This window comes from Lepidochelys olivacea, assembly GCF_965140295.1.
Source record: "Lepidochelys olivacea isolate rLepOli2 genome assembly, chromosome: 9".
Classification (NCBI taxonomy): Eukaryota; Metazoa; Chordata; order Testudines; family Cheloniidae; genus Lepidochelys; species Lepidochelys olivacea.
In genome coordinates this window covers 68,631,486-68,656,621 of record NC_140419.1, presented here as the reverse complement: position 1 = coordinate 68,656,621, position 25,136 = coordinate 68,631,486, and the positions used below count along the sequence as shown (strand labels likewise).

At 40.8% G+C, this 25,136-nt stretch overlaps 1 long non-coding RNA gene across 1 annotated transcript; it reads right to left on the bottom strand.

Moving 5' to 3' along the window:
• Positions 1-5,215: 5,215 nt before the first annotated feature.
• LOC311525746 lies at positions 5,216-9,140 on the bottom strand. The gene is made up of 2 exons (XR_014712854.1): positions 9,072-9,140; positions 5,216-5,733 (listed from the first exon to the last, which is right to left on the bottom strand). It is a non-coding gene; the product is annotated as an uncharacterized lncRNA (long non-coding RNA).
• Between the last annotated feature and the right edge of the window lie 15,996 nt (positions 9,141-25,136).

Below are 25,136 nucleotides of genomic sequence, written 5' to 3'. Positions count from 1 at the left end.
TACACAACCCCTTCTAGCACTGGAACATATTTTGTAAAAAAGCAACCATCCATACAGCATTTCATTTTTAATAAAAGATTTGTGCCCCATTGCCTTGAGAAACCTTTGCCCCGCTAGCCTCATCTTCATGATGTCTGCAAGGGGGCATGAAAGAATCTGAGACTTGCATTAATTTTGAATAATTGAGGCCAATATTGTTAATATCAGAAGTTTGCTTCTCTCTTGGCCACATAACATGAATTAGGATTAACCTCAAACTGATGTTATAGGGATTTAAATTACTACTCCCTTCAAAGGTTGGTAACAGAACAGGTAAAAAAAGAACAAAAATATCAGTTATTTTTCATGAGAAATTTTCAAAAAGGTTATTTCCCCCAAATTTATAATAAAAATGCACTCAAGGTGCTCTACAATGACATCAAGTTCTTTAGTCCACAATATTGCAGGGTTGAAATGCAGGAAAAATTAACACAAAACCTCCATCCTGCTTTCAGTGTAACTTTTTATCAACCTAAGTTATAAGGTATTTGTGTTTCTTAGAAACTTTTATGCAGACTATGTCGAAGCCTGAAATTTTTGCTCTTAACTCCTTTCTCTACCAGAAAATCAAGCATTAGCAGAAAGTGAGTGCCAAGACTTCCCCTATCTGAATTTAGTTTGACTGAGAAATAATAATCAAGTGTCTAATACTCAGCCAGTTTACAAGCAACCATTCTGACATCCTTATTGTGAAATACTATTATGGAATCTGTTCTTTTAAATAATAAATAACTTAATAGCCACATTTCAATAAAGTCTACACCTACTCTGATGCCGTTTCTTTGCTTCATGATTTCAGAAATCCTTTATATTCCACCAGCATGTGTAAAATTAATAATGTCTGCTGGGTTTATAATCTTCTTTACAAAGTTTCATAGCCTCTTGTGATTTAAAGCCTGTGATACTATATTAAACCCTATAAAAACAGTGTATAGCATAAAATTATTTTATAAAAGGTCAAACACTGATTTGTGCTGTAATGTGTCATAACAACTGATCTTGTACATGCCACATGACTATTTTTCAAATATTAAAAAAGTGGTGATGAGTTATATTTTAGTATTATACTCAAATGATGTGGCATTGATGACCCATGTCACTTGCACAATACTGTGGTAGCCAGAATCCATAGTTTCCATGTAAAATTATGACGTTATCAGAGCATGCAAAAAGCCGCTGTTGTCAGAGCAGCAGTGATCTGTATGCTCTGTATAACCTGTATGCTCAAAAGGCCTGTTACACTTCCCACAACTTTTGTCTCCTCTCCCTCTTTGAATACTTGTGAGGTGGCTTCCCCCCACGCCCCACCTTCTTGTGAGCTTAGCCATCAGTATAATAAATGTGCTGCTTTCTGCCAAACTCTGGTGTGTCATTAGTCCTCCCTAAGCTTACTAGCTGGCCCAATTCAGGTAACATAACAGGTGGAGAATGCAGGCAGCTTAGTGGAGGATTTGACCCAAGAGTAGGGATCCCCTGTTGCCCCCAGATGGTCTCTTGAGTGGGTCCAGCTCGAGCCTGCGTGAAAAAGTGGTAGGCTAGCAACCCACTGCAAGGAAAAAAGGATGCCACTGTTGTGTACCGGTGTAGGGCAAGGGAGAGAATTAGGTGTAAATTCCCTGGTGGCCCCTAATACCTTCTTGAGCGGTCCAGCTTGAGCCTGTGTGAAAAGGTGGCAGGCTAGCAACCCACTGCAGTGAGAAAAGGACGCCGCTGTTAAGTATGCCACTGTGGGCCAAGGGGAAGAAAAAGGCGAAGCAGCCCAAGCGAGAAAACACACTGCCTAGGGGAGCGGCAGCGCTGCCCGGGGTGTTGTTAGAATGGCTCCAAAAGAGAGGGGGCAGACCCCTGGATGCCAGTGGTGGTTCCACCTGGGAGTACAATTCCTGAACTGCTGCTCATGTCGGATAAATATGTACTTATATATGGTCCCGATAAGGCGGTACTGGATTGTGCAGCAGGCTGGCAATGACAAGCTGCAAAGAGTCAGCTCGCCACTGAAATAGATCCACTCAAGGACCGATGTAATGAGCTGGAGAAGGAACGGAATATGTGGAAGGCGCAGGCTCTGACTGCTAGTGCTCAGGCGTCTTCCCTCTCTGTAGCCGCAGTACAGGTGGTGGCAGCAGAGGAGGAGCGGGAGCGGGTGGAAGTAGAGAACACCACTCTGAGCCAGGCAGTTACCTGCCTGAAGGATCTCGTCCTGGAGAGGTCCACCCGGGAGAACAGGGTCTAAGGGGGCTTATTCAGCCCGGGTCACTGCCAGATCTGGATGGCCAGACCCCAGACACCATGTTGCGGTGGTCTGGAGTGTGGTCCGAAACTATGGGCCTGTGCCTGCAGCAGGCGGGGCAGCCCCAAGCACTGGTCACAGAATCACAGAATATCAGGGTTGGAAGGGACCTCAGGGGGTCATCTAGTCCAACCCCCTGCTCAAAGCAGGACCAATCCCCAATTTTTGCCCCAGATCCCTAAATGGCCCCCTCAAGGATTGAACTCACAACCCTGGGTTTAGCAGGCCAATGCTCAAACCACTGAGCTATCCCTCCCCCGAGTCCACACTGTGGCAGAGACTGTGTGGACTCCTGCACAAGCAATAGAGTTAGCAAGAACCCTAGGTGGCATAGATAAAACCCCAGAGGAAAAAGGGGTACACCGTGGACAACTCAAACGAGGAGGGTCTGCCACAGTGGGAGCACTGTGCTAATTTGTTTCTAGGCTTCTATCTTTCAGCCTCCGAACCGGAAGATCTGGAGAGCTAGTACCAGCTGAAGAGTTACAGAAATACCATGGTTATAGAGTCACGACAAAGTCTGTGTTCAGTGTTGCATGTTCTGTGTCCCATGTTCTGTGTCTGACTCTGGTGGGTGTCCTGTGCTAGCATTGGGCCCAGAGAGAGGGAAAACTACACTAAACAGCGTAAATGCCTTTTTCTCTCTCTACTTTCCCCATCTCCAACCACATTATCAATCACATCTACCTCTGTCCAAAAGACTTTGGTCCCCAATGCATCAGGTTTATTTTTTATTAGGTTCTCTAATAATCATTTTGTTGTTGAGTTCTATTGATACATTTGTATAGTTAGTTACATTTTCTTGTATTGTTGATTCCACTTTCCTCTGCACCCAGGTTCTCCTTCCCCAAGCCCTGAAGGGTAGTTCATGGGCCCCATCTTTCAGGTCTTGGATTTGTCCTCACCCCCACCCCTACTGGCCTCTTGAAAACAACTGTTAGTAATAGGGAATTGTGCAACATTTTAGCAACTAAATGTTAGTTTAAGTATCAGCAATTTCACCAAGTTCTCTGGTACTAGGTATCTTCCAAATCAGTTTACCCTTACATGACAACTGTGGTACCCCTACAAATCTTATTTGTTGTGTGTACTTAAGGAGGTCCAGACCGCAGTGACTTTTATTGTTTAATGGCTATTGCAGCAGCAAACTTGGGCCTCATTTTGTTTGTTGATGTACCCAATTATTGTGATGGTGATGGTTTTATTGTATTCCCAATTATTATTATTGTGATTGTTTGCATTTGTGTTTATGTTATAGCTGGTGTTTAGTCACTTGTAACGGTTTTAGTTATATTCACCTGGTTATGATTGTTTGGTTTGTTTGCAACAGATCACCTGTGCCCTACAATGACAACAACTACTGTAATGACCATAGATCAAGGGGCAGAGCGTTGTAGGAGCAGCAGTGATCTGTATGTTATGAATAGAGACTGGGAGTGGCTGGGTCATAACACATATTGAATCTATTTCCCCATGTTAAGTATCCTCACACCTTCTTAACTGTCTAAATAGGCCATCTTGATTATCACTACAAAAGTTTTTCTCCTGATAATAGCTCATCTTAATTAATTAGCCTCTTACAGAGTGTATGGCAAATTCCACCTTCTCTTATATCTCTCTTTTTACTATATGTTCCATTCTATGCATCCGATGAAGTGGGCTGTAGCCCACGAAAGCTTATGCTCTAATAAATTGGTTAGTCTCTAAGGTGCCACAAGTACTCCTGTTCTTTTTACGGATACAGGCTAAACACGGCTGCCTCTCTGAAACCTGACGTAGCACACAGATCACTGCTGCTCCTACAACAGCTGCATAATAAATGGATTACCGAAAAAAATGTACTGTCACCACTATGGAGGATTCTGCTATTTTCATGAAAACAAAACCAGTCTGACAATTTTAAAAGCCCTGACAGGTTTTGATTCTTTAGATGAACCTGGTTGTTAAAAATGTTTAGAGGGTGTCACAGGTCCACTACTAGGACGCCTCCTCCTAGCCACTCCAGGGATTAGCTCTTTCTAGGCCCAATGCCCCCTTCCGCTGCTCATCTGCATGCCCTTCCACCTCTCTGCAACTCAGGGTGTTATCTCTTCGTGACTTGGCCCTCCAGCCAGGTCACTGTAATTCTCTCCTTCTGGGGTATCACAGTCTCACGATACATGCTGTTTCCCTCTGAAATGTCCAGGGAGTGGCTACAGGCTCCCTCACTGTAGCCCCTTTTTGTTACCAGCTTCCTGGCTTTACAGTAGCCGCTCTTGTTCCTTCACAGCTAGTTCCATCATCATTTAGGCATTACTTAGGCCCCTCAGCTGTGGTCTATCCAGTTAATTGACCCTTTGCCAGCTTCACTGACCCTTTCTAGGCTACTGTGGGGTGAACTCCCCAGATCAGAAAAGACTACAAACAAAGAGCCAAAATCAGGGCTTAGGCACTTTGAATGTGGACCTAGGTAGACATTAGTTCATCAAGGGACTGAGCCAAAGTTCACTGAAGTCAATGGAAAGACTTCTGTTGACTAGTCCTTAGGCTTTGGAACCAGGTCCAATAAGTAGCTTTGCACTCTACTCGAATTGGGATCAGTGGGAACCCCAGGCAAAACCCCATTACCAGCAAGCAGAATGGATGTCCCACATCTGGAAAGTATAGTGCACACTGAAAAATCCCCGTACCTAGAGAGCAATTTTACAGACATTAAATTAAATGTTAAGACCCCACAAGTCCTGTAGAATGTAAAGGTGATGAGAAGTCAAGACTGGAGCACTGAAGGCCCTTGCTGAGGGCATTTCATTTGGGTACTTAAGAGTTGAAGGAGATGATACTGTTCTGGTATGAGCCTATGTGCAGCCAGAGTCCTTGTTTTAGCCCAAATATTATACTTGGAGCTCATTAATTTTATAGTATGATATTTATTGTCACACTCATACAACTGCCTCATCTCATTAATTTGATCCACTGCTGAATATAGGCGCTATTTAACATTGCAATATTTTATCATTAACTGTCGATCACAGATTTAGCAGAGTTCGATCACTATCATGATCAAGCAAGCCACTAAGGGAGCTGGGAAGGAGGATGACGTTTTCCCCTAGATGTGAACAGAATGTCAGGGCAATCCTGAATGAACCACTGATCTAGGCTTGATCAATTTTTACATGCCCTTACACCCCCAGCAGCAGTGACAATTTCTCTATAGAGGATGACTCTTGCTCTCTTCTTTGGGGAGGAAGGAGGACTTGCCACAACGTAATCAGAAGAGCTTCACAGTTTGGATGAAAGTTTGTGAAGCTCACACCACCACTCCCAGGTACAGAATGTTGCAGGAACCCTCTGGACAGTGCTCCACAGCAGTCATAGCAGGGGTGACCCCGGGAGGTACAGAGGTGTGTTTAATAATATTGAGATGCCTAGAAAAAAATAAATAGCCATTAATGTAGATTATTCTTTACCTTACTTATAGTTTTCGCCACCGTACTTAATACTGTAGCATTCTTCTCATACACCGTGATAACAAAGATTGTGCATGAACAGCCATATTTTGTGCTGCCCTGATCTTAAGTCACAATATACAGCATTTTGCTCCATTTTGCATTTCCATGACTTAATACATTTTTAGTATAAAATATTCTAATAGGTCAGAAAAATGTAATTTTGATTTCAGTGTAATTTAAGAGTCTCTAGAAAGCATTATGTCCAGTGTCGGCATGCTCATTTGTATTTCCTACGAGTACAATGTGTGGCTCGAAGGCTTCTCTCTCTCTCTCACCAGTAGAAGTCGGTCCAATAAAAGATATTACCTCACCTACCTTGCCACCCTATGATTATAAGGCAGATTGCCTTGGATGCAAGAAAGTTTACAAAGAGCTTTGTCCCCTCAGACTGTCAGAACAGTGTGAGTCTTTGCACACAGGGCCTGAGGCAAAGATCATTCTGGACAATGCAAGTCTCTCTTGAACTTGGTGCACTCTGGGCCTGGCCACTAAGGAGCAGAAGGCTTCTGGCAGAGGAAAGAGTACCCTGTAGCCTCTGGACCCACAGATTTTTGAGAGCTGTTGAGTCTGGCTGAGAATAATATAGTATACTGATTTCTAGAGCTGCTCCAATTTATCTTTGCCATTTATGATGCCGTAACTATAACCACACAAGATCCACCAAGGAATGAGAAATTCTCCCTGGACAGAACTAATTCCCCTTAACATTTTTAGAGAGGTTAATATCAGAAAGAAAGAAAGTTAAAATTGTATAAGAAGCCTACTATAAGTATAGATACTCCGTGAAAATAAACCAAAGCAAAAAACGGATTGCATAGAACAAAATGTGAAAAAACCCACAAAACATCTTGCATAGGTCATAAAGCTGAAATTAGCATCCTTGATAAGTACAACAGGCATTTTAAAAAGCCCATATGAGCAACAAAATGGAGGGTAGGCATTCTAGATCAACTGTCTTATGGAAAGAACAGTCAACTTTAAAGAAATAAGAAAGAATCATCCTAAATATTAAGTGTCACCTCTGGCCTGGGCAGAAGTGACAAGGAAGAACTTTAGTTAATCTCCAACTTCATTGGAACAAGAGTTTGAATGAACCAAGTCTGAGTGATGTGCTGCTTAGTCAGGCTGTAAACCTAGCAGCGGATAGTGAATTTATACCAGCTACAAATGTTTTTAATGGGTCAATTAAAATAAGAAAAACAAGGAAAAGACACCTTAGGGAAACATGCATAGATTCTCCCATAAATGATTTAATCACAGAAAAACAACTTTCATGGGACTGTCAACTTCATCTGCATCTGTATTTGTTTTTTAAGAGTCTGTTTAGATAACCAATGGCAACTTCTTAAAGACCAAACCAAAAAGATGATACATAAAAATTATCAACCCTTCTATGGAAGAAATTTTACAATATTGTATGTGTAGTTCCATATTTGTAAAACCAAGACTTCCTCCTTAGCTTTTGCTGGTCATATCTATTTAACCCTGAAGCAATTACTCACCTGTTTGAAAGTTAAACACATGCTTACGTGCTTTGCTGGATCAGGAACATAGATTGTACTCTTTTTTAGGTCACAAACTGCTTTACTGTGTGAGTGTACAGGGAGTCCTCAGACTTATGATACAACGCAATTCTGAGGAACGAATTGTAAGTCGAAACAGCTTTTCCCATAGGAATCAATGGTATAAAGGGGGGATTGGTTCCTGAACCAAGGCTTGATGCACTATTTTCACCACAATAACCCAGATTTTTGTACTAAATGAATTATAGATGACTAATGTAGCAACATCATTGTATTTATTTGGTAAACAGCATTCAAACAAACATATAAAATCACATATGCTTTGACTTTCCGGAACTTTCTAAGGGCTCTTGGCTGGGGGCTTCTCTGAAGTCTGGGCTGCAGGTTTCTCTGGAGTCTTCACAGAATGCCAGCAACACAGGCTGGGCGGGCAGACAGCCAGGGAGGCAGGCAGCAAGACAGGAGGCTGCTCAGAATGCCAGCAACATACTACACAGAATTTCTTGCTTTTTACAGAGTTGCTTATAAATAACATTGTGGTTGCATTATAATGAATGGAGCAGGGAGGGGAGCGCCCTGCAGTCACTTGTCTGATTGGTTTCCACAGCTAGGGTAGCTTGTTGTTGGGTAGCTTTGCCACTTGTGGGTTTTTTGGGCTCCTGGCCCCGGGCTCAGCCAATCAGAAAGCTTGAAGAGTGAAATCAGTGATTGGCTGAGGCTCAGCATGTGATGTGTGCGCTGTTCTCCAGGCTGGCTTTTGTCATAAGGGTGAAACAAGCATTGTAGGGGTGAAACGGGCAGTCAATTGAAAAGTGTCATAAGTGGTGTCCAATGTAAATTGGGCATCGTGAGTCTGAGGACTCCCTGTACAATGTCTGTCATGTTGGGGTCCAATCTTGGCTTAGACTACTAGATGCTACTGTAATACACAATGAACAACAACTACCTGTAGTGACCAACAAACTCTACCTTTGGATTTTAAAGTAGTTGGGTTTACTTATTTTTTTGCTTTGCTGTATTTTCTGGCTTTGGCCATGTTAAGATGTGGAAGCAACCAAGGGCAGCAAGAAAACCTGATCTCACGGACAACTGGAGCAAGCCTAGGAACAACTAGAAACCTTAGAGGAATCTTATGAGACTTCAGCCTTCCAGTCCTGCTTTTGTGATATTTCTACAACAAAGACATGCTGCATAAAACTTACAGAGCAAAATATTTGCAGGCATGGAGTTATGAGGTACTACAAGAGGTCAATGCCCACAATAAAAGGCATGTATTTCAACTCTACAGTTTTGATCTCTGAAAGTAAAAGCACTCACAAAGCTATGACTATGGAACTTGCAAGTTTCCATTTAACTCAGAAGGGATGCATGCAACTGTTCTGTCCCTGTTTTCCACATTTCAAAAGCTAATTGTACATAACTGTAAATTGTCAACAGTATAGAAAGCTTTTAAATTTTAAATTTTTAAAACAGAACGGTGATTACTAATCTATGTAGTTATTGCTTCTTTTGCAATTGACTGAAAATGTATTATAAATGTTATGAAACTAGCATAACATTTATAATACATAAAAAGATGCTTACAGTGTTTCAAAAGTTACACCCAATTCCCTGAAAAATATTTTAATGGTAGACCATAGATCTTTGACTCAAGCACATGGTATTCCACCTATCAAGACTCTTAAGAAAATTGTTAATATAAAATATATCATTTATTTAAGTAGCTCTTACCAGACCATAGTGCTGTGTATCAGCTTTCCAGAATTGCAACATTGTAACTCTCCCAGCAGTAAAAGCCGGATATTGCCGGAGTGTGCCCTGTAAATAGTTCATGCTTAATTAATTCCCTGTAATTTTTGTTTCCCTGAAGAACAACTCAGAAGAACATTCCTTTAAGAGAGAAGAGTTTTAATTTAGGAACTCATGCAAGTTCTCTTCTAATTCTTGTGCAAACCAATTATCTCAGCAACTGGTATCTTGAACACCACACGGTAGCATGAAATATCAGTTTTCTAAAGTTTTAATGTAATAAAGACAGACTTCCCGGAGTTTACAAAAAAGAAAAAAAAGATCTACAATAGGCCTATCAACAGTGTTCATTGCCTCACCAAGTTCAGTTTTATACATCATGACTTCACTTTGCAGTAAAAGCAAAAAGTGTTTTTTTACTGGCTGTTCGTGTCACTTTGCAATGGTGTTTTCTGAGTGGTGTGCTAAAGTGGATAGATTCTTTCCATCACTAGTTGTGGTCCAGGGAATATAGAATTTGAGTTTTTACTACATACGTAGTATGTTCCAGTGGCAGCCTACAAAAGGAGCTAGTGCTCAGTGCACTTCCAATCTGGCTGGTCCCATGCTCCCCAGTTAGATGGGGAGGGCTGAGCCCCTTTAAACATCCCTCACTACCTTCTACTTCCAGAGACTCCACTGGTACATTTGGATGGCTAAAGCAATCCTCTGAACTTGGCTCTTGTGGTTTGAGATGTGCTTTAATATCTGGAGTACACGATGTTTCAGAGGGCAAAGGTAGATTGCTCAGTATATTTTCCTGGAAAGTGGGAGCAAAAGCTCCCGGTGCAGGGAGTGTACGTATTCTCCATCTACCACCCTTGTTGGAGAGATGCCCTCCCTTGATGAGGGTTATGAAGCTCTTGTGGAGGAGGCAGAGCAGCTTCTTCTAAAATTTTTGTACAAATCAAAACAATATCTAGAGGGCCAAGTCCTGTAGTCTTCATTTGGACCAAACTCCATTATGGAGTCAATGGGAATTGTGTTTGTGTTTGAAGTATAGGATTTGGGCAAACAGAAGATGACAACATGAACACATTTAAAATCAATGGCAGTTTTGCTATGGACACCTCTAAGAGCAGGAGTTAGCTCCTTATGAGCACAGCAGGGCTGAACTGTGATTTGGACTAAGGATTCCCAATCTCACCCTTACTCAGGCTATTTGGGACTGAGCATGCACAAGCATTAGCAGAGATGGTAGATAGGGAGGCAAAAGTTGAGCAAGGGAATGCCTGGAATTTTAGCTCCATTCCTATTTGCTGGCCAACACAGCTGAGTCAGCTGCTAAAGCAGGCTGTAAACTGCACCATCCCCAAAGACATTATGTTGCAAACAGTCTCCAAATCACAGTGTATCCCAGGGCTGGTGTGCCGCTATTTATGAACCATCCTTCGTACAAGGCTATGTGTAAGTCCATCTAGCTCTGAGTGAAGCATGTCACCTGTTCCTTTACAATCACTACACTACTTACAACCAGCCAATTACTTTGTAGAGCACTTTGGCACATAATTATGACAGATGCTCTGTAAAATCAAATATGATTTTATGCACTGGATATTAGCAATAATATCAGACACAGAGAATATAATGGAGTAGAAATTTCACTCATTTTTATTAATGAACAATCCATTTTGCTTGGTCAGATAGCAGACTTATTGATTTGCCACTAGCCTTCCTCGCAAGATAAATTGTTTTTAACTGAAATGAACCTTAGGAAGACTGTTTTAATTTGTTGATTATGCAATTGACGAGGGAAGATCAAAACAGCTTAGCTAGCCTATTGTTGGTTAGAGAAGTAAATATACCTCTTAAGTTTATGTTTTGTTTTTGGTTGTTCAAAATTTAGCAATAATAAAAGTTAAGAAGGAATTTTTAACAGCAAAATACACTCACACACACACAGATAGGCCATATCATCATCTGACTTTAGTCAGAGTAGCTTGATTGACTTCAGAGCTACGTAATTTTACACCATATTAGGATTGACTGGTACAGAGCCTGATCTATGCTCCAGCCCATCACCAGTCTCCAGGCCCCAAGAAACCACACAGTTCCTCAGCGGCAGGCCCACGGCCTTTGGCACAATGTCCAGTCTCTCCTCATGGCTCCCTGCAGTGAATCTAGCCAAGCTAGAGTCCTGAAGGAAGTTTGTACTGTAGCCCTTGTACTGTGTGCAATGCTCTCAGTGAGTATTTACAGTGACACAGGCAGCCTTTTTAAAACAAGATAACCATTTATAGTTCATCTGGTATACAGAATCTGGAAGTCCTTAGGTTAGCACAGAGAAACAAAAGTTATAGTCCATTCTAGTTAGCACAGAGCCCCAGCCAAGTTGTACTGAACCTCATGTTCAGGCTCTCTCTCTATCCCCCAAAGTCTGGCCTCCAGGTCAATTTCCGGGTGAGAGCCCCAGTGCCTTCCAAAAGCCAACACTTTGGCTTCCACTCCTTTGTTCTTTAGCTGGGGTCTATGCCAGCTTTCCTACTCAGAGATGAGGAAATCCATCTTCCTCTGGGTTGTTAACTGATAGGTGTCAATATCCTGGTGACTGGCTTTTCCATTGTTGTCTTAGATTTTCCATTGATATGGAGCCAACCTCAGCCAGTCCTTGTATTCTGTGACCCATTCAGGCTCAGACAGCTAGGCAACACACATCCACCTCTTGCTCTGAGCCTGTCCTCAAAGCAAACTTAGTCCTTTTCCTCCATCCCAGGTAGCCATGCAAAATGTAGGGGAAACTGAGACACACATAGGATTCAAAGATACTACAGAAAATGTCCACTTCTTCACAGTGGCCTAAAATTTTCACCTCTTTAAAAAATTTTTTTCACGTTATTGAAGTCAGAGCAGTATTTGAACTTCAGAGTTGAGATGCAAAATGTCCTCAATTTTAAGATTAAATGAGCTCACATGAAATGAGCAAACCGGAATACTACTACCCACACATCCTTCACATTTTCAGAAAAAAATGCAAGCCTGGATTTTCATTTTTAAATTAGGACCTGATCCTACAAAGAATTATGCATATGAATAACTTTGTGAACAGGAACATTCCCATTGAACATAATGGGATGCACATGCATAAAGTTGCTGATGTGCATAAGTCTTTGCAGGAGAGGTTGTGATTACGGCTTTGCAAAAAAGTAGTTTTGTTTTATGAGTTTCTTTTCAATTTAGCAGTAAGTTATGCTAGAAGGGCGAGTTTCTAGTCAACTCAGGCTTTGATAAAAGTTTTGCTAACCATGAACAATTTAGGGGAAACTTGGGCTTACGCTTCAGGAGAGGGGTGTTTTTAAATTGCTACAAGCATTTTGCACAAGCCTAGCTCCAAACTCGTAAACAAAACATGAATCAAAATTGTAAGAAATTGCCTAAACTTATATTTAGATTGACCTTCAAGTGACAGAAAGCCCTAGTCAAAATTTGCAAAGATAGAAGCCTAAATGTTAAGAATTTAAGTAAGGTAGATTTTCAGAAATACTGAGTACTCAACAGCTCCCCTTTGACTTCAGTGAGAGCTACCAAAACCTCTGAAAATCTGCTTCATTATTTCAGCTCTGAAATATGGATTTCAGTACCTGATTTTAGGCTCCTCGCTTGGAAAGTCTTCGCCTAGTGCCCATACTTCTGGAGCTCTGGTAGTTCATTCTGCAACTAGTAGATCAGTCCTTTCTTCCTATCTAGTTCAACTGCTCCAGGGAAAAATTCTTCTGCCCATTCTCCCCTGTCTGACAGCAAACTGTAGGGGGGAAAAAAGCTCTCTGCTGTTAAAATGTTGGGCAATAGGACTGGATAGTGAATCCCCCATAATAATTTAGTTGTTTTACAAATTAGAAAAGCCGTTAACATATGTACTTGGGGTGGTAATTAGAGCTCTGCAAATAACTGATTTTTAATTTTGCTGGCGGTCACGAAATTTTAGGAAAAAAACTCCTCTTTGTTGCACGTGGTAAAGGAAGCTGCATCCCTCACTTTACAGCAGTGTGATTATGTATTAGCATATTCAGACCTGAGCTAAACAGATCTGGCTTTCAGTTTTTGGTTGTAAAAGTAACAGTTAAATAACTAAATTAACGTTAAAATGCATATGAAATATTTAGTACTGAGGAATCTAAATGGGGAGAAATCCCATATGTTGGTCAGTATACCGAGTGTTAATATGCTCAATGCAACAACTTTCCTTTACATCCCAGGGAGCCTACCTTAGTTTACCTTAGTTGTGTGCTCAGCTGTAAAAAGTGAGTGTAAGTTTTGTGGGGAAGTACAGACTAATGAACAGAAGCTACCTCTACACTGGCTGACTGAAAGAAGGGAAAAGAGTGAGTTTCACCATCATGGCTGCCCCTCTCTTGAGACCCTGGACCTTCTTTTTCCATCCTAATCCTGAGAGGTATCTTGACCAGACGACATCACCAGCTCCAGCTAAACCCCAAATTCCACCAGCAAGGTGAGACTGTCTCCTTCTCACACTCACAGAAGGTGTCCTTTTCGTTCCCTACCTTTTTTTCTTTTCTCTCTCTTTTTGCCTTGTTTAATAGGAGGCTGTCTTAGCCAGCCAAGATTGTATATTTAGCAACACCGTTGGGAGCCTGTGACCAAAGAGGCAGCTAAAATATAGTGACTTAAATGGCTTGATACCGGTACCAGCTTGCTAGGTCTCAGAGTGGCTGGTAAAACCATGTGCCATGCCTGTGTTTTTCAGCAATGAGGATGCAAATGAAAGTCAACACCAGAGATGGAAGCTGCATTTTCTATCCTTGCTGTTCTTTTCTCTCCCCCTTTGTGTGCATTTGTCTTGTTTTGTCTTCTGGGAAACAGGATCAGACTTGAACAGCAGCAGCAATGACTGCTGCAGCCCCTTTCAACTAACTTCTTTTTTCCCCAAAAAGCACAGTTATCTTTGATACAATCTAAGGGACTTCAAACAAGGCTTTCTTTCCCCCCTTCTAAAACCTCTCTCCAGCTAAAGGGAAAGGGAACACAGGAGGTTGTTAAAATGAAAGCCTTATTTAATACTTTACATTTCAAATGCTTTAACTAATTTTCCTTCTTTTCTGTATCTTTAATACAAGATTAAAAGGATGTTTAATGGTGTGTTTGCCAGGATACTAAGCAGCCTGAGGTCTCTGTATACCAATCCCCAAACCTTGTTTAAAACTGTTTAATGTTGAACAGCGACTGTATTATGTTAACACCTTTGACTCTTTGGGCACATTTATTCCTTCTAAATTAATATAAGAGGACTGGACAGCTTCAGTGAATGGTAAAGGATACATTATGTCCAGGATACATTATGTCCTGGATACACCAAAGACTAGATTTGTAAAGACCAAAGGCAGGTTAAGACCAAATGGCTATTCAATGGCTTATGTAAATACAGGCAGATAATGTTAGTCCAGTTCTTAGTGATCCAACTCAGCCCAGGATGACTGGAAGTCATTACCATCTGCCAGCTATTTGGTGGTTTCAGTTCAGTTTAGTTAACAGGTCTCCAGACCCCATGACATCCACAATTACCACTTCTGTTAGCATTCTCAATAAACAGCTCTAGGAAGAACTTTACAGAACATGGAGACTCACTTCTGCAATTCAGGGTCAGTGAGGATTGTTAGAGCAGCATGAGAAGCTTGTACTGATACAGCCTATGTTTTATTTTTTCCACCAATAGAGATTACTTTGGTTTATAAGGCTGTCTATTCAGCATCCTTAATTCACACAAAAATGCACTTTTAAAAATAACATTCCCTATTCATTTTGCCAGGAATATCAGCTTCCAGTGGGAATACTTTCTTGGCCTTTACAGAAAATTTTACACCATTGCATTAATTGGAATTATCTGAAGTACATAATGATGCGCAGAATTTATATTATCACCATCATCCCCTCAAGTGGGGAGACTTTCCCAGTTACAACACCCCCATTTCGAAGGCATCGTCAAGATTTATAGTGGATTTTTCAAATGTATCTGAAATTTATTCTTGATCAGTGCCACATTTTCATGGCTCCAGTTTTATTGCCAGCAGTGGATATGCTGAAGTCACCAGTGCCAAGGATTTAATAGCTTGTCAGTTAGGCTTGAAAGTAATTTATCTTCTTTTGGCCATTTCTTAATTTCTTCCTTTATTTTCTGCCTTAACTGAGAAACATTAATTTTCTGTAATCAATTGTAAAGAAATCCTTGCCTGTGCAAGTCATGTTAATAAAAGAGCTGGAATGGAAAGACACTATTGTTGTCAAAGCAATATTTTCAAAACCTTTTGGACATGAAGACCAATATCTATGAAGATTTATGCCTTGGTTACACTTGATTTTCATGTTAAATAAGCTTTGAAGTCATTCTGCATACATCACCCATACACAGAACTGATTTTCATCAAAATGGGGAAATGATTGCCTGTGATGGCAATGGCCCAGTGCAATATTTCCTGATCTCTAAAGGGGGAAGCTTTGACAAGTCAACAATGCACTGCTCATGGAAAGTGACTACTGCCATCATAAAATAATTATAATGGACTAAAAAGTAAAACACCCACAGTATATTGAGCATGAGGATATCCGCTATTGCTTTATGAAATATATCTGCAATGTTTTCAATTTTGATTTTACAGAAAATTACAGAAATAAATATGTCATTAAAACATACTTCTGAGTCAGGAAGAGGTTTTAGTACAATACCTCATTGCCAAGCAAACGTTAATGACTAAATTGCTCTTCAGAAAGGAGTAGAAATAGCACAAGGTAAGTCTCAGATCACTTAACAGCAGTGGACATGTGATGTGTGCCGGTTACATACAAAAGATCGCATATATCAGTGGATTTGGCCTATGCATACCATGAACAAACAGACTTTTTCAGCCCTGTGTAACATTTCTGACAGATGTTTTTATCTAAATCTTTATTCAAACCCACTGTGGGATAATTCTGCCAAGAGACTGGAATATACATTTCTTTGTAATCAACACTGTTCAGAAGATGCTCCTGTCTAGCCACACAGAGCATTTTCTCAGCAATGATATAAACCCAAAACAGGTTAATATTGATGGATCAGGTCCTTGAAATATATATATATTTTAGGGAAGAAATATTTAGAAAATAGAAAAACCTAATATAGATTGCTTGTCAATTATTCACCATCACTGTGTTAATTGACTGTTATATTATTATTGGGACTTTTTTCCTTCTGCAGTTAGGCTCTTACCAAATTCTTTTGGTCCTCTGTAGAGCATCTCTGGAAATGCATCTTTTCCTCTCTATCCCCAGTGCTATGATATCTTGCCTTGACTATTACAGCTTCCACCTGACTACTGCATTTTCACTTTGCACCCCTCCAAACCATTCAAATTTCCGATGCTTTTAAAAGCTGCCTCTCTTAGCTCTTAGACTTAGTCTTTCCCTCTCTTTGAATCCCTTCTCTGGCTTTGAGATCTGCTTCAAGCTTCTTGTCATCCCGTTCAGAGCTCTGCATAGTTGCACACCCCACTCGTGGCCTTCATTCACCCCAAACATCTTTTAATTGCTCTGGCCTGGATTTCAACTAAGTATGTGTTGGATAAGTATGTGTATGGAAAAGGAGTGCTTTCTCCTTCTTAGCATGTGACTGAAAGCTTCATTAAGATTTCTGGAAACCATGCAACAATTGAAATAGAGAACTCAGGTCAACAAACTGGCTATTAGGCTAAGTAGAAGACAAATCCATAAATGTACAATTCATTATTAGAATGGTATATGCAATGTAAATATGCTTTTGTGAAGGTCTAAATGTTAACTATGTTGTATCTATCAGTGCTCTTACTGTAATGAGCTGGTGCCCTTTGAATATGCTCCTTGTTACATTTTTCCTTGTTATTGGCGTTTAAGGCGTAACATATTATTAGTTGATCTGTTAATGTAAGAAGAACATTGGGGCTAATTACATGAAAAATGGTAACTCACGGAAAATAAGATACTAAAGTCAGCAACTGTTCATTTCACACTCCCAGCACATTCCAGGTTGGCATCTCTTGAGGAGCAATTAGCTTTGTTAGGGCAACTGAATTCAAAACACAGAGATATGTCATTTCCTCTACATTAAGAATCATAATTAATAAAGTATAACAAGTTGTCACAAACTTATCCAATTACTGAAACATTCCTTTTCTCTGAAAGCTCAGGGTAAGGTTTTCACAACATTAAGGTAGTAGAAGAAAATATTATATTGTCTCTTAAAAGGGAAGCAAAAAATTGCATCTCTGGTTTGGTTTTATAGGTATGTAATTACAGTTACAATAATACTAATACAAGATTAAAAACAGACTGGGACTAAAGCTTTATATTATATTCTGCCTTCAAAAAGCACATTAATAGTAATGACAAGTATGACAACAAACTGTCTTTGTCACACTACATCATTAACAAGCTATGCACTGTAATTATAATATAGCAATACTTCTCACCACAGGAAACTTCCTGTAAAAATTTGTTTCAGAGTAACAGCCGTGTTAGTCTGTATTCACAAAAAGAAAAGGAGTACTTGTGGCACCTTAGAGACTAACCAATTTATTTGAGCATAAGCTTTCGTGAGCTACAGCTCACTTCATCGGATTGATTATTTTTGGTAGGTATTTATGAAAAGTGAAATTACTTAGAGGCCCAAATACTGCCAGGAATACCCACCACCATGGTACCTGGGTGCTGATTATTAACCATCCCCGATGTTGTCTATACCTTCTTATACAACAATGCTGTTTACAGAGAGAATAGCGTAGATTTCCAAGACATACAAGCCAGTTCAGCACTTAAGTCAACTGAAGAAATTAATACTGGAACATCAACAACCCGGTTTAAAATTGTAAAATGAGAATTCCTTCACAGTAAGAAAAGATGTCTGCAAAAAAACTTTCCACCACAAAATCTGAAGGAGTCTGTTTTCCAGCATGAATGACAATAAAAAAGCAGTTGGGTTTCTTGCCAACTTTTCACAGGTTCTGATAAAACCTCTCTTTCTCAGAATAGGTATGATTCTTTAAGGTGTAGTTTTCTTACTTATTTGGGTTTTCACACAGGTTCACGACCAATAATAAAAAAAATAAGTCACAGGGTACAAGGAGGGCTTAATTATATAACTGGCAGGCAGGAGCCCAGGACAGTAATCCCAGGACTGTTGCAGTGTGAGTGATTTGGGGTAAGACAATTAAGATGCTGAACTTCTATTTTCCATCTGTACAAAGGGAAAAAAAAAAAACACCTCACCTACATCACAGAAGTATTGTGAGACATATAGTGGTTACACTTGTGTTTCTAAATCTGTGGAAGCTTTTGCTGTTTTTTTCTGGTGTTCCCCTCACCACACAGAAATGATTATATCTTCCAATCCTGCAGGAATAAAAAAATTACTAAAGCTAATCTTAAAAAATTATGTAGTACACAGGTTAAAGAAAAGAGTGTTTGTACATTTAGGTATAATGCTTAGATTATCCACAAAGTTTGTTTTAAAAGTCCTAAAGTACATATGGTGCATAAATCAGCAATAACCCAACTTTAGGTGAATAAATTTAATAATATGGTTTAGATATTTGCATCCAAGTATTTGGGTTATATCACTCATAAAAAGTTGTACAGAGAGCTGGTTGTGGAAAGCAAAATATATCAACAAGTGAAGATTGTCCTTCAGTAGTTAAGAATTTAGGGTAGGTTGTCCATTGGAAAATACAATCCACCAGGGAAGTATTTCAGTTACTTTCTGATTTCACATCTCATCAGCACTCCAGCTCATCTCTCCTGGTATTGTCAACGTCTGGTGATGTGTTCTATGTAGATGTCCCTCGACCACCTGATAGTTTCCGACACCTTGCGTTGCTGCATCAGCCAAGTGTAGCACTGACTGATTTCGCATTCTCATGAAGTGCTTCTAGGTCTCTAGCTGGCTGAATATTCCACTTGGCACCATGATGCCATTACAGGTAGGCATTTCAAAGGCGGTGGCTATTTACTTGAGCTTTCAATCCAGTATCCAAAAAACCCCCAAACCCATAATATTTAATTATATTGTGTGGTCATCTTCAAACAGAACCAGTAGGCCAGCAGGGCATAGAGGCAAAATGAGAATTGTTATTTTCTTTTTCACTTTTGGAAATAATTCCATTATCATCAAGTCAATTTCTTAGTGGAGATTTTCTGCTAGGTTACACACAAACACAGCAGCAAAGATCAAGTTAGTTGTCCTTCCTCACCATGTCTGGGATAGATGCTAAATACAAGTAACAATGTCTGATAAGCGATTAAAGACGCTAAGTATCACAGGTGACACCTCTTATAGAAATCCAAGTCCCTGATCTGCAATAAACCATGCAAAAAGTCATGTTGGCAAACCACTATACCAGCACAGTCTTAGTAAAGTTAGTGAGCTCTTTGCATAACTGAGGTTTACATGCAATCTACATAAAGAGGCAGTGTGACATTGCCCTGGGTACATCTGGATTGCTGAACAGCTGTGTCCCTTCAGTTCTCCAAACTGGGGTGCCTCTTACACTACTTTGCTGTAAGAACATCCACTCCTGGCGTGTTCACAGACAGCCTCTTGCATGTAAAATCACTCCCAGCTAAACACTATTGAGTACTACTAGTTAGCCACTCACAAATTAAACTGCAGAACAACACCAGCAGTCCCAGACTTTCCCCCAGAAATGTGCCTCTTGTACTGCTTAAAACCCTCCTGAACAATACCAGCCCCTAGAAAAGCCCTCATTCCTTCAAAGGAAAATTATATGGACCAACCCAAATGGAGTTTTCCCACACACTGGCTAAAATAAAACAATAAGAAAAATGTATTCACTACAGAAATATAGATTTTAAGTGACTACAAGTAATGATGCGTAAAAGTCAGGATTGGTTACAAGACAAATAAAAGAGTAAAACACAAGTGAATACCTAATTTAACAAGCTAAGCGAACTTTAAAGCAAAAAGGTTTTGTCTCACAATATGTTTACAATAGTCTTTACTGGCTGAAAAGCCTTCCAGCCAGGACCACCCCTTCCTCAGTTCAGTCTTTCAAGCATTGTAGCTGCCGTGAGTAGAGATGCAGGGAGAGAGAACTGATTTGAAGGCCACTATCTCTCATTCTTATACCACTCTCCCAGCTGGGGTACAGGCCACAAGTAGTCTCTTGTGGACCTGAGGTCTAAGCTCTCCCTGTGATGGAATGTAAATTTCTTATTCACACCTTCCCTCTGCGGGAGAATGGCCACTTAAGCAGGTGATAGTTTTTTAACACCTGTCTGGGTGCTTGTCTGTCCTTTGTTCCTGAGAAACTGGTTTGGGCCTGGTTTTCTTAATCTTGGAGCATGTCTAACAACGTTCAACAGTAGAAAATTGTAACTTTACATACAATGTTGTCTCACACATATTACCAGGACAAGAATATTCAGCAGATTCTGACATTTTAAAATAATACCTCAAAAGGCATACTTTGTACAAAATTTATTATAGTTTTGTAAAAGTGGTGAACCTAATGGTATAGACTGTCACAGGCAGCATTAAGGGTCTGCAACCAGACCTAAAGTGACCGGATGCAGAAGCAGCATAGTTTTTCAACACTGACCATCTCCCAGCCAGAAATTCTACTGCTAGACGTTAGAACTGAAGCTCTCATCAGAGGAATAGGTGGTCAAATGCCAGATGTGTTTGCCAAAACTGGCGCCCCTACAGCTGGCCTGGTTTTCTACTTACTACTTGTCTCTCACACACACACACACACACACACACACTCACAAAGCTGAATTGTTGAAACCTAAAGTGAGCCAAGTTTTGATGAACCTCTCAATCTGAAATTTTGGGGGAGGGACGGACCCACAGTTGCTGAAACATCTAATTTAAATATTTTTGAACTGGAACGTTTTATTCTTGCAAGTCAAATTTTCATTTTGAGACATTAGTAATTGTAGACTAAAAAAGACCCTTCTTTCTCTCCCCGCCCCGAGTTCTGGTTTGAGAACATTTCAACTTTTTGATCTGATTTAGGGCAAGAGCTTCTTTTTTTAAAAATATATCTATCTATCTCAAAACATTTTTGTGGGATGGGAAAACTGTTTCTTACTCAGCTGTAGCAACAGTTCTGTGCCAGCTACAGAAAGATAGTTTGAAGTTGATGAGAGTGACATGGGTAATACTGAACAGGGGAATGTATTGCATCAGGATCCAATCTAGTGCTCATTCAAGTCAACTGAAAGGCTCCCAACTGACTTGAATGGATGCTGGATCAGGCTCATTAGACTAAGAAAGTATTTCTGCCAAGGAAGTAGGTGCTGGCAGTCTGCTTTACTAGTTAAGACTCTGCTTGCTATAGTGTACACATACATAGTGAGAATTTAATGACTCTCTATGGTCCTCATCACCATATATAAGTAGATAGAATGGAAAGCAGGTAACTTCGTGGCAATGACAATGTTTATACAACCCAATTTCTTCCCCTCACATTTTAACCAGGGTTTAAGAGCACAGAAGCTAAATAAATACAAGAAATAGGTAGCAATTTCATTGCACTCCTGGATAATCCAGTAGTAAATATCTTTCGATTGCATGAGTCATTACCTTTACTAATAGAACTTTTACAATGAAGTTTTCTTCTGTTCATAGGATTTTGAGTACCATATCACAGGGGAATCAAATTCACTGCATATTTAGAAGAGTTAAAATATTTATGCCAGATCTCTCTCTCATCTCATCAAACATCACATAATGTAAACTACAGTGGTATAATCATGAATATTTATATATCGTTCAGCTGCAGAAATTGATGTAAATTAAACAACTTTAAATGTGGGTAATATTTGCTTAGAACCCATCTCTTTCTAAAACTATTCCTAATGTTGTGTTAGTTAGTTGAGCATGATCTCCTGGAGACAGCAGCAGCATGTTGTCCCATGTCAACACTTGACAATTTTTATTGTCCCAGTATTTGACATCTGCAGCCTGGAAGCTCAGTTGCATGTGTGCTGCAAATAAAGTCACTCAGTTAAAGGCCTTAAGAAGTACAGCTGGCAAGCATGAGGACATTAGCAATGACAGAATACAGTCATGGTTACCTCGTTCAGTGGAAGTCAGAACACACCTTGAAAAAGCACTGGATGCTAGAAAAAGGTAAAAATGTTCAGTCATTCCAAATAGCAGTGAAACTACCTTTTAGGCAGACGAAAGAAATACTGCAGTGTTTTCCCTCAGAATAACATTGGCAAGATCTCACAAAGCCTTTGGAGAAAACTTGCATTTTCAGTCATTTCTATGATTTTGGAAGTTGTAGGTCTTTAATAAAATGTAACAACTTAACATGTAACAACTTAAATGTAAAATAGTGAGAGATTTGCACCAGAGGCCTACAGAGCTGAAGTGTACAGGCCAGACAGCACCTGCCCGTGCCTCCGTGTAGGTGTGTTTGCAGCTGAAAATCTGTGACAACCATGGAATTAAATCCCAAGGGAGGAAAGCTTTACATTCCAGCCAGAATCCGTAGGAGCACTTTGAGTGCTGGGGCAGCCACAATGCTGAGCAAGCGCCCACCTTGTGTCTCAATACTGCTACAATCCAGAGAATGAAGAGTGAGCCAGGACTCTCTCAGCACTGTAAACACAGCAAAAAACTCTCATAACCATGAAGGTTATCAAACTCTAAGCAGGATCACATATTTCTGCTACTTTACAGTACAATTGGCCCTACAGACCCCTGGGAACAGAGCATCCAGTTCTTTTCCAATGTGTTTTTGCAGTGAATAGAGGGACCTAGTATTGGAAGATTCTACTGCAAGTCCCCAATGTGTATTCTGGGTTTCATCCCAGTATAAGTCTTTCACAGAAATTGATATCAAAGGGAATTCCATAGCAGAGGTAGACTGCTGTTAGAAACAGAATACAGGATAATTTGGCTGGAAGGCATGTTGCCTCAGAGAGTAACAAAGACATGGATGAAAATCTGAGGCAAGTGAAATGATCCCTCAGTCTGTACTGTTTCATAGAATCATAGAATCATAGAATATCAGGGTTGGAAGGGACCCCAGAAGGTCATCTAGTCCAACCCCCTGCTCAAAGCAGGACCAATTCCCAGTTAAATCATCCCAGCCAGGGCTTTGTCAAGCCTGACCTTAAAAACCTCTAAGGAAGGAGATTCTACCACCTCCCTAGGTAACGCATTCCAGTGTTTCACCACCCTCTTAGTGAAAAAGTTTTTCCTAATATCCAATCTAAACCTCCCCCACTGCAACTTTAGACCATTACTCCTCGTTCTGTCATCTGCTACCATTGAGAACAGTCTAGAGCCATCCTCTTTGGAACCCCCTTTCAGGTAGTTGAAAGCAGCTATCAAATCCCCCCTCATTCTTCTCTTCTGCAGGCTAAACAATCCCAGCTCCCTCAGCCTCTCCTCATAACTCATGTGTTCCAGTCCCCTAATCATTTTTGTTGCCCTTCGCTGGACTCTCTCCAATTTATCCACATCCTTCTTGAAGTGTGGGGCCCAAAACTGGACACAGTACTCCAGATGAGGCCTCACCAATGTCGAATAGAGGGGAACGATCACGTCCCTCGATCTGCTCGCTATGCCCCTACTTATACATCCCAAAATGCCATTGGCCTTCTTGGCAACAAGGGCACACTGCTGACTCATATCCAGCTTCTCGTCCACTGTCACCCCTAGGTCCTTTTCCGCAGAACTGCTGCCTAGCCATTCGGTCCCTAGTCTGTAGCTGTGCATTGGGTTCTTCCGTCCTAAGTGCAGGACCCTGCACTTATCCTTATTGAACCTCATCAGATTCCTTTTGGCCCAATCTTCCAATTGGTCTAGGTCCTTCTGTATCCTATCCCTCCCCTCCAGCGTATCTACCACTCCTCCCAGTTTAGTATCATCCGCAAATTTGCTGAGAGTGCAATCCACACCATCCTCCAGATCATTTATGAAGATATTGAATAAAACCGGCCCCAGGACCGACCCTTGGGGCACTCCACTTGATACCGGCTGCCAACTAGACATGGAGCCATTGATCACTACCCGTTGAGCCCGACAATTTAGCCAGCTTTCTACCCACCTTATAGTGCATTCATCCAGCCCATACTTCCTTAACTTGCTGACAAGAATACTATGGGAGACCGTGTCAAAAGCTTTGCTAAAGTCAAGAAACAATACATCCACTGCTTTCCCTTCATCCACAGAACCAGTAATCTCATCATAAAAGGCGATTAGATTAGTCAGGCATGACCTTCCCTTGGTGAATCCATGCTGGCTGTTCCTGATCACTTTCCTCTCATGCAAGTGCTTCAGGATTGATTCTTTGAGGACCTGCTCCATGATTTTTCCAGGGACTGAGGTGAGGCTGACTGGCCTGTAGTTCCCAGGATCTTCCTTCTTCCCTTTTTTAAAGATTGGCACTACATTAGCCTTTTTCCAGTCATCCGGGACTTCCCCGGTTCGCCACGAGTTTTCAAAGATAATGGCCAGTGGCTCTGCAATCACAGCCGCCAATTCCTTCAGCACTCTCGGATGCAACTCGTCCGGCCCCATGGACTTGTGCACGTCCAGCTTTTCTAAATAGTCCCTAACCGCCTCTATCTCCACAGAGGGCTGGCCATCTCTTCCGCATTTTGTGATGCCCAGCGCAGCAGTCTGGGAGCTGACCTTGTTAGTGAAAACAGAGGCAAAAAAAGCATTGAGTACATTAGCTTTTTCCACATCCTCTGTCACTAGCTTGCCTCCCTCATTCAGTAAGGGGCCCACACATTCCTTGGCTTTCTTCTTGTTGCCAACATACCTGAAGAAACCCTTCTTGTTACTCTTGACATCTCTGGCTAGCTGCAGCTCCAGGTGCGATTTGGCCCTCCTGATAACATTCCTACATGCCCGAGCAATATTTTTATACTCTTCCCTGGTCATATGTCCAACCTTCCACTTCTTGTAAGCTTCTTTTTTATGTTTAAGATCCGCTAGGATTTCACCATTAAGCCAAGTTGGTCGCCTGCCATATTTACTATTCTTTCGACTCATCGGGATGG